Below are 7,899 nucleotides of genomic sequence, written 5' to 3'. Positions count from 1 at the left end.
CCCAGGGAGGCTTAGACTGCAGTGAGTCATGATCAGGCCTCTGCACTCCAGCCTGAGTGACAGAGTGACCCCGTCTCAAAACAACAAAAAAGTAGCAGCTAACATTAACTGTCCTTCTACCAGGTGCCTATAAATACCATAGATAGCTTAATTTCTTATAACTGTTTCTTATTTCACTTAACCACTCTGTCTTCAGTTACTCCCAGATTTTCACTGTGTTTGTGCAGATGACCTTTTGTTTAGGTTCAGTTGTCTTGAAAGGTATTTCCAGAAGAAAGATTACAGTGAGTCATGGTGAATGGACATTCTCATTGTCCTTGATGTAAACTGACAAGGTTTTGGGTGCCTCGCAGGTATAATCCCAGCACTTTGGGAGGCCAAGGCAGGAGGATTGCTTGACCCCAGGATTTGGAGGAGACAGTAGGGTGAGACAGTGTCTCTATTATTAAAAAAATTGCTGGTCAGGTGTGGTGGCTCACGCCTGTAATCCCAACACTTTGGGAGGCTGAGGTGGGTGGATCACCTGAGTTCTGGCTTGTGATAACCAGCCTGACCAACATGGAGAAACTCCGTCTCTACTAAAAATACAAAATTAGCTGGGTGTGGTGGCACACACATGTGATCCCAGCTACTCAGAGGCTGAGGCAGGAGAATCACTTGAACCCAGGAGGTGGAGGTTGTGGTGAGCCGACATCGCACCATTGCACTCCAGCCTGGGCAACAAGAGTGAAATTCCATCTCAAAAAAAAAAACAAATAAATAAATAAACAATTGGAAGCTTTACCGTGAAAGGCTTACATACAATTTAAACACCCCTCATTGTATAAGAAAGTGCCCATTTCACTGCATCTTTGCCAGCACAGGGTATTATAATTTAATAAGTTATTTTTTGTTTTATGATTTTATTATTACTTTATTTGTCACATTTCAACATCTTATACATTATTAGCCCTATTTCTTTTTTGTGTGTAAATAGTTGTTTTGTTCTTTGAGACAGGGTCTTGCTTTGTCACCCAGGCTTGACTATAGTGCCATAATCATGACTCACTGTAGCCTTGACCTCACAGGCTCAAACTACCCTCCCACTTCAGCTTCCCGAGTAGCTGGGATTATGAGTATGCAGCACCACACCCAGCTAATTTTTTTCTTTTTTTGGATAGAGACAGGGTGTTGCCCAGGCTGGTCTCTACCTCCTGGCCTCAAGCAATCCTCCTGCATTGGCTTCTTAAATTACTGGCATGAGCCACCATGCGTTACTTTGGCTAGTCCTATATTCTGTAGAATTCTCTTTACTTTGTGCTAGCCAATCTCTCATGCTGTTCCCCTGTTATAATGAATAATTATCTGTATTAAATTTTAGCACTTTGGGCTTTTGAGTGGTTTATGTCTCCTGATTGGACCCTGACTAATACAGAGTTGATGCTGGGAAGGGTCCCAGGAGACAGACCCACACAGATGGGATTTCAGGATCAGTTTGGTTATCTTAGGGGCCGTGCTGAGCTCCTTGCAATGGGAAATGGGATGCTGTTGATTTCCAGGAAGTGACCTCACAATGACTCAAGCTACCACTTAGTGTTGATTGTGATGAAATGCCAGCTGTGGCATATGCCTTGGGAGCTAAGTGGCTGCTGCACTTGACCACTATGAAGACTGGTGTGGAAGGGTCCTTCTGGATGTACTTGGGCAGGGTCCCCAGTGCCGGAGCCATGGAACTGTAAGGAGCAACACAGCCGGAGGTGAATGGTGTTGAATGAGGGAAGCTTCATCTGTGTTTACAGCCACTCCCCATTGCTCACATTCCCGCCTGAGCTCTGCCTTCTCTCAGATCAGCAGCAGCATTAGATTCTCATAGGAGCATGCACCCCATTGTGAACCATGCATGTGAGGGATCTACGTTGCGCTGTCCCTATGAGAATCTAATGCCTGATGATCTGTCACTTTCTCCAATATTATCTTCAAGTGAGCCGCTCCTGGCCCAATTCCTGTCTCCCGTTGGCCTATAGAGGCCAAGCCTCTGCCTCATGATGGCCTCTGCAGGTCGAGCTCCTCCTCCTGGCTCCGTCTACAGGCCCAACACTTCCCTCAAATAAACTCTTCTGCCCAGCTCCTGTCCAGCTCACGGCAGCCACTGTAGGCATGACAATTCCTCAATTCAAGCTCTCTGGGCCCACCTTCTGTCTCCCACTGGCCTGGACACGCCGAGCTCCGACCTGACAGTGGCCTCTACAGGCCCAGCTCATTGGGCTCTGAGAGACCTCTCCAGGCCAAGCTCTTAGCTCACGGAGGCTTCTCCAGGTCGTTTCTCCCTGTCTTCAGGCAGTGGTGACAGGTCAGCTCCTCCTTCACACTGGCCTCGTTTGGGCAGGTCCTGCCTCTTGCAGCCTCTCAAAAGCCCAGCTCCTGCCTCTGAGTGGCTTCTGCGCACCCAAATGTCCTCCAGTCAGCCTGTCCTGGCTGAGCTCCTGCGTCCTGGCTGAGCTCCTGCCTCCTGTCGGCCTCTATAAACCCAGCCTCTGCTGTATGGTGGCCTCTCCAGGCCCAGCTCTTCCTCCTGGCGGTGTATACAGGTCCAACTCCTGCTTCCCAATGGACTCTTTAGGCCAGGCTCATGCCTTACGGCGGCCTTTCCTGGCCCAGCTTTTGCCTGTTGGCATACCCTCCAGGCCCACAATGTACTCAGATCAGCCACTCCATTACCAACTCTTCTTCCTGGCTGTGTCTACAGGCCCAACTGCTGCCTCACAACACCCTCTTTTGGCCCAGCTCCTGCCCAGCACCTGGTGGCCTCTATATGCCCCAGACTTCTTAAAGTCAACTTTGCTAGGCCCACCTTTGGCCTCCCAGTGGCTTTGACAGGACCAGCTCTTGCCTCATGGCAGCTTCCCAACGCCAGGTTTCTGCCTGCATTGTGGCATCCTTGATGGACCCAACTCTTGCTTTATGCCAGCCTTCCCACACCAAGTTTCTGCCTGCCTCATGGCACGATCCGATAGGCCCAGCTCCTGCCTCTAATGGCCTGGTTAGGCTCATCTCATCCCTCAAGGTGGCCACCCCAGATGAAGTTCCTGCCTTTTGGCAGCCTTTAGAGGCCCAGCTCATGCATTTCATTGCCTCTTGAAGCCCAGCTCATTCCTCAAAACGGCCTATCCACGCCCAGCTTTTCCCTTTGGTGGCTTCTCCAGGCCCAGAAATTCCTCAGTTCGGCTTCGCAAGGTGAAGTTGCTGCCTCCCTGTGCCTTCTCCAGGCCCATTTCTTCCTCCCAGCTGTGTCTACAGTCCCATCTGCTGACTCAAAACAACCTATTTTGGCTCGGCTCCTGCCCAGCACCTGGCGGCCTTTGTAGGCCTAAAGCTTCCTCAAGTCAAGCGTTCCAGGCCCAGATCATGCTGCCCAGGGGCCTTCACAGGCCCAGCTACTGCCTGACGATGGCTTCCCCAGGCCCAGGTCTTGCCTTCCCCCAGCCTCCCGAGGCCCAGCCCTTGCCTAACAGTTGCTTGCCCAGTCCACGTTACCGCCTGCTACCCGACGGCCTTGACAGACCAAACTCTTCCTTCACACTGGACAGTTTAGGACAAGCTCATACGTCTTCCAGCCTCTCCGGGTCAAGCTCCTGCCTCACACTGGCCTCTATAGGCCAAGGTGCTGAATCGCAATGGTCTGTTTAGGTTTATCTCATGCCTCTCTCGGACTCTCCAGGCGACGATCTGGCCTGACACTGGCTTCTGTGGGCCACGTGATCACTCACACGGGCCTCTTTAGGATCAACGGATGCCTCTCCACAGGCCGAGATCCTGCCTGTTGTAGGCCCCTTCAGGATGCGCTGCTGCCTGACAGTGGACCCTCCAGGCCTAGATGTTACATGATCATGGCCTCTGAAGGTCAAGAATTTAAATTTTCGCAGCCTCTATAGGCCAGGCTACTGCCTCCTGATAATGGCTTCTGCAGGCCCACATCGTCCTGAAATAAGCCTCGCCAGGAACAGCGCATGTGTTTTGGGTACCCGAACAACCATAGCTTCTCCCCCACAGTGGCCCATGGGGGCCGGGCTCTTGCCTCAGCCTGGCCACCTCAGGCCCAGTTCTTGCCTGCTGGCGGTCTCTCCAGGCCCGGCTCCTGCCCCTGGGCCTCCGCTCCAGGCCCAGAACTGGTTCCAGTTGGCCTCTCCAGGCCCGGCTCTCCCTCCTGGCCGCGTCCGCCGGCCCAGCTCCTGCCTCACAACCACGTTCGGCCCACCTCCTGCCCAGCTCCTGGCAGCCGTTGTAGGCCCCAGGCTTCCTTGCGTTTAGGCCTCCCGGGCCCACCTTAGGCTTGCCGGCGGCCCCAAGAGACCCGGCTCCTGCCTGCCAGCGGCCTCTCCCAGCCCAGCTGCGGCCTCACGTCGGCCTCCCCGGGCCACGTTTCCACTGCACTAGCGGCAGGCCCGGCTCACGCCTGCCGAGGGCATCTTGAAGAGGCTCATCTCGTGCCCGGCCGCGGCCTCCCCAGGCCAGGCTCCTGCCTGCCGGCAGCCTCCGCAGGCCCCGCTCCTGCGTCCCGATGGCCTCTCTAGGCCTGGCTCGTGCCTCGCCGCGGCCTCTTGAGGCCCAGCTTTTCCCTTGTGGCGGCCTCTCCAGGCCCAGAACTTCCTCAAGTCGGCCTCCCCCGGCCCAGTGGCTGCCTCCCGGCCTCCTGTCTGGGCCCAGCTCTTTGCTCGTGGCTGCGCCCGCGGGCCCAGCTCCCGCCTCCAAACAGCCTCCTTCGACTCGGCTCCTGCCCAGCTCCCGGCGACCTTCGTAGGCCCGAAGCCTCCTCTCGTCCATCTCTCCGGGCCCGCTTCTTGCCTCGCCTCGCCTCCCCTCGCCTCGCAGCGGCCTTTCCGGGCCCAGCTCCCGCCTCCCGGCGGCCTTCCACGGCCACGCTCGTGCCGGCCTCCCGGCAGCCTCCACCAGCCCGGCTCCTGCCTCACGCTGGCCCCTCTGGGCCGAGCTCATGCCTCGCGGTGGCCTCTCCGGGCCCTGCTCCCGCCCAGCCCGACGGCACCTCCGGGCCCCTAGCTGCCTTCCTCGACGTCAGCCCCTCTCGGCCCAGCTCCTGCCTCCCGCCGATGGCCTGTGCGGGCCCAAAGCCTCCCGAAGTCGGCCTCGCCAAGCCCGGCTCCTGCCCGGCGTAGGCCCCTAGGGGCGCGGACCCTGCCCCACACTGGCCCCTGCGGGCCCGGCTCTTGCCTCAGCCTGGCCGCCTCAGGCCCAGCTCCTGCCTGTTGGCGGCCTCTCCAGGCCCGGCTCCTGCTCCTCGGCCTCCTCTCCAGGCCCAGAACTGGTTCCAGTCGGCCTCTCCAGGCCCGGCTCTCCCTCTCGGCCGCGTCCGCCAGCCCAGCTCCTGCCTCACGACAACCACGTTCGGCCCAGCTCGTGCCTAGCTCCTGGCAGCCGTTGTAGGCCCCAGGCTTCCCTGCGTTCAGGCCTCCCGGGCCCACCTTCGGCTTCCCCGCGACTCCGAGAGACTCAGCTCCTGCCTGCCAGCGTCCTCTCCCGGCCCAGCTGCGGCCTCACGTCGGCCTCCCCAGGCCACGTTTCCGCCTGCCTCGCGGCAGCCCCGGCAGGCCTGGCTCCCGCCTGCCGGGGGCCTCTTGAAGAGGCTCATCTCGTGCCCGGCCGCGGCCTCACCAGGCCAGGCTCCTGCCTCCCGGCAGCCTCCGCAGGCCCGGCTGCTGCTTCCCGATGGCCTATCTAGGCCCGGCTCGTGCCTCGCCGCGGCCTCTGGAGGCCCAGCTTTTCCCTTGTGGCGGCCTCTTCAGGCCCAGAACTTCCTCAAGTCGGCCTCCCCCGGCCCAGTGGCTGCCTCCCGGCCTCCTCTCCGGGCCCAGCTCTTTGCTCGCGGCTGCGCCCGCGTGCCCAGCTCCCGCCTCCAAACATCCTCCTTCGACTCGGCTCCTGCTCAGCTCCCAGCGGCCTTCGTACGCCCGAAGCCTCCTCCGGTCCAGCTCTCCAGGCCCGCCTCTTGCCTCGCCTTGCCTCGCCTCACCTCGCAGCGGCCTTTCCAGGCCCAGCTCCCGCCTCCTGGCGGCCTTCCCCGGCCACGCTCGTGCCGGCCTCCCGGCAGCCTCCACCAGCCCGGCTCCTGCCTCACGCTGGCTCCTCCGGGCCCAGCTCATGCCTCGCGGTGGCCTCTCCGGGCCCAGCTCCCGCCCAGCCCGACGGCGCCTCCCGGCCCCAAGCTGCCTTCCTCGACGTCGGCCCCTCTCGGCCCAACTCCTGCCTCCCGCCGATGGCCTGTGCGGACCAAAAGCGTCCCGAAGTCGGCCTCGCCAGGCCCAGCTCCTGCCCGGCGTAGGTCCCTAGGGGCGCGGACTCTGCCCCACACTGACCCCTGCGGTCCTGGCTCTTGCCTCAGCCTGGCCGCCTCAGGCCCAGCTCCTGCCTGTTGGCGGCCTCTCCAGGCCCGGCTCCTGCCCCTGGGCCTCCGCTCCAGGCCCAGAACTGGTTCCAGTCAGCCTCTCCAGGCCCAGCTCTCCCTCCCGGCCACGTCCGCCGGCCCAGCTCCTGCCTCACGACAACCACGTTCGGCCCAGCTCCTGCCCAGCTACTGGCAGCCGTTGTAGGCCCCAGGCTTCCCTGCGTTCAGGCCCCCCGGGCCCACCTTTGGCTTCCTGGCGGCCCCGAGAGACCCGGCTCCTGCCTGCCGGCGGCCTCTCCCGGCCCAGCTGCGGCCTCACGTCGGCCTCCCCAGGCCACGTTTCTGCCTGCCTCGTGGCAGACCCGGCAGGCCCGGCTCCCGCCTGACGGGGGCCTCTTGAAGAGGCTCATCTCGTGCCCGGCCGCGGCCTCCCCAGGCCAGGCTCCTGCCTCCCGTCAGCCTCTGCAGGCGCGGCTGCTGCTTCCCGATTGCCTATCTAGGCCCGGCTCGTGCCTCGCCGCGGCCGCTTGAGGCCCAGCTTTTCCCTTGGGGCGGTCTCTCCAGGCCCAGAACTTCCTCAAGTCGGCCTCCCCCGGCCCAGTGGCTGACTCCCAGCCTCCTCTCCGGGCCCAGCACTTTCCTCACGGCTGCGCCCTCGGGCCCAGCTCCCGCCTCCAAACAGCCTCCTTCGACTCGGCTCCTGCCCAGCTCCCGGCGGCCTTCGTAGGTCCGAAGCCTCCTCCGGTCCAGCTCTCCAGGCCCACCTCTTGCCTCGCCTCGCCATGCTTCGCCTCGCAGCGGCCTTTCCAGGCCCAGCTCCCGCCTCCCGGCGACCTTACCCGGCCACGCTCGTGCCGGCCTCCCGGGAGCCTCCATCAGCCCGGCTCTTGCCTCACGCTGGCCCCTCTGGGCCCAGCTCATGCTTTGCGGTGGCCTCTCCGGGCCCAGCTCCCGCCCAGCCCGACGGCGCCTCCGGGCCCCTAGCTGCCTTCCTCGACGTCTGTCCCTCTCGGCCCAGCTCCTGCCTCCCGCGATGGCCTGTGCGGGCCCAAAGCCTCCCGAAGTCGGCCTCGCCAGGCCCGGCTCCTGCCCGGCGTAGGCCACTAGGGGCGCGGACTCCGCCCCACACTGGCCCCTGCGGGCCCGGCTCTTGCCTCAGCATGGCCGCCTCAGGCCCAGCTCCTGCCTGTTGGCGGTCTCTCCAGGCCTGGCTCCTGCCCCTGGGCCTCCTCTCCAGGCCCAGAACTGGTTCCAGTTGGCCTCTCCAGGCCCGGCTCTCCCTCCTGGCCGCGTCCGCCGGCCCAGCTCCTGCCTCACAACCACGTTCGGCCCAGCTCCCGGCAGCCGTTGTAGGCCCCAGGCTTCCTTGCGTTTAGGCCTCCCGGGCCCACCTTAGGCTTGCCGGCGGCCCCGAGAGACCCGGCTCCTGCCTGCCAGCGGCCTCTCCCAGCCCAGCTGCGGCCTCACGTCGGCCTCCCCGGGCCACGTTTCCACTGGACTAGCGGCAGCCCCGGCAGGCCCGG

The sequence above is a fragment of the Gorilla gorilla genome, chromosome 6 (genome assembly GCF_029281585.2).
Source record: "Gorilla gorilla gorilla isolate KB3781 chromosome 6, NHGRI_mGorGor1-v2.1_pri, whole genome shotgun sequence".
Classification (NCBI taxonomy): Eukaryota; Metazoa; Chordata; class Mammalia; order Primates; family Hominidae; genus Gorilla; species Gorilla gorilla.
Note: the sequence above shows the minus strand (reverse complement) of the source record.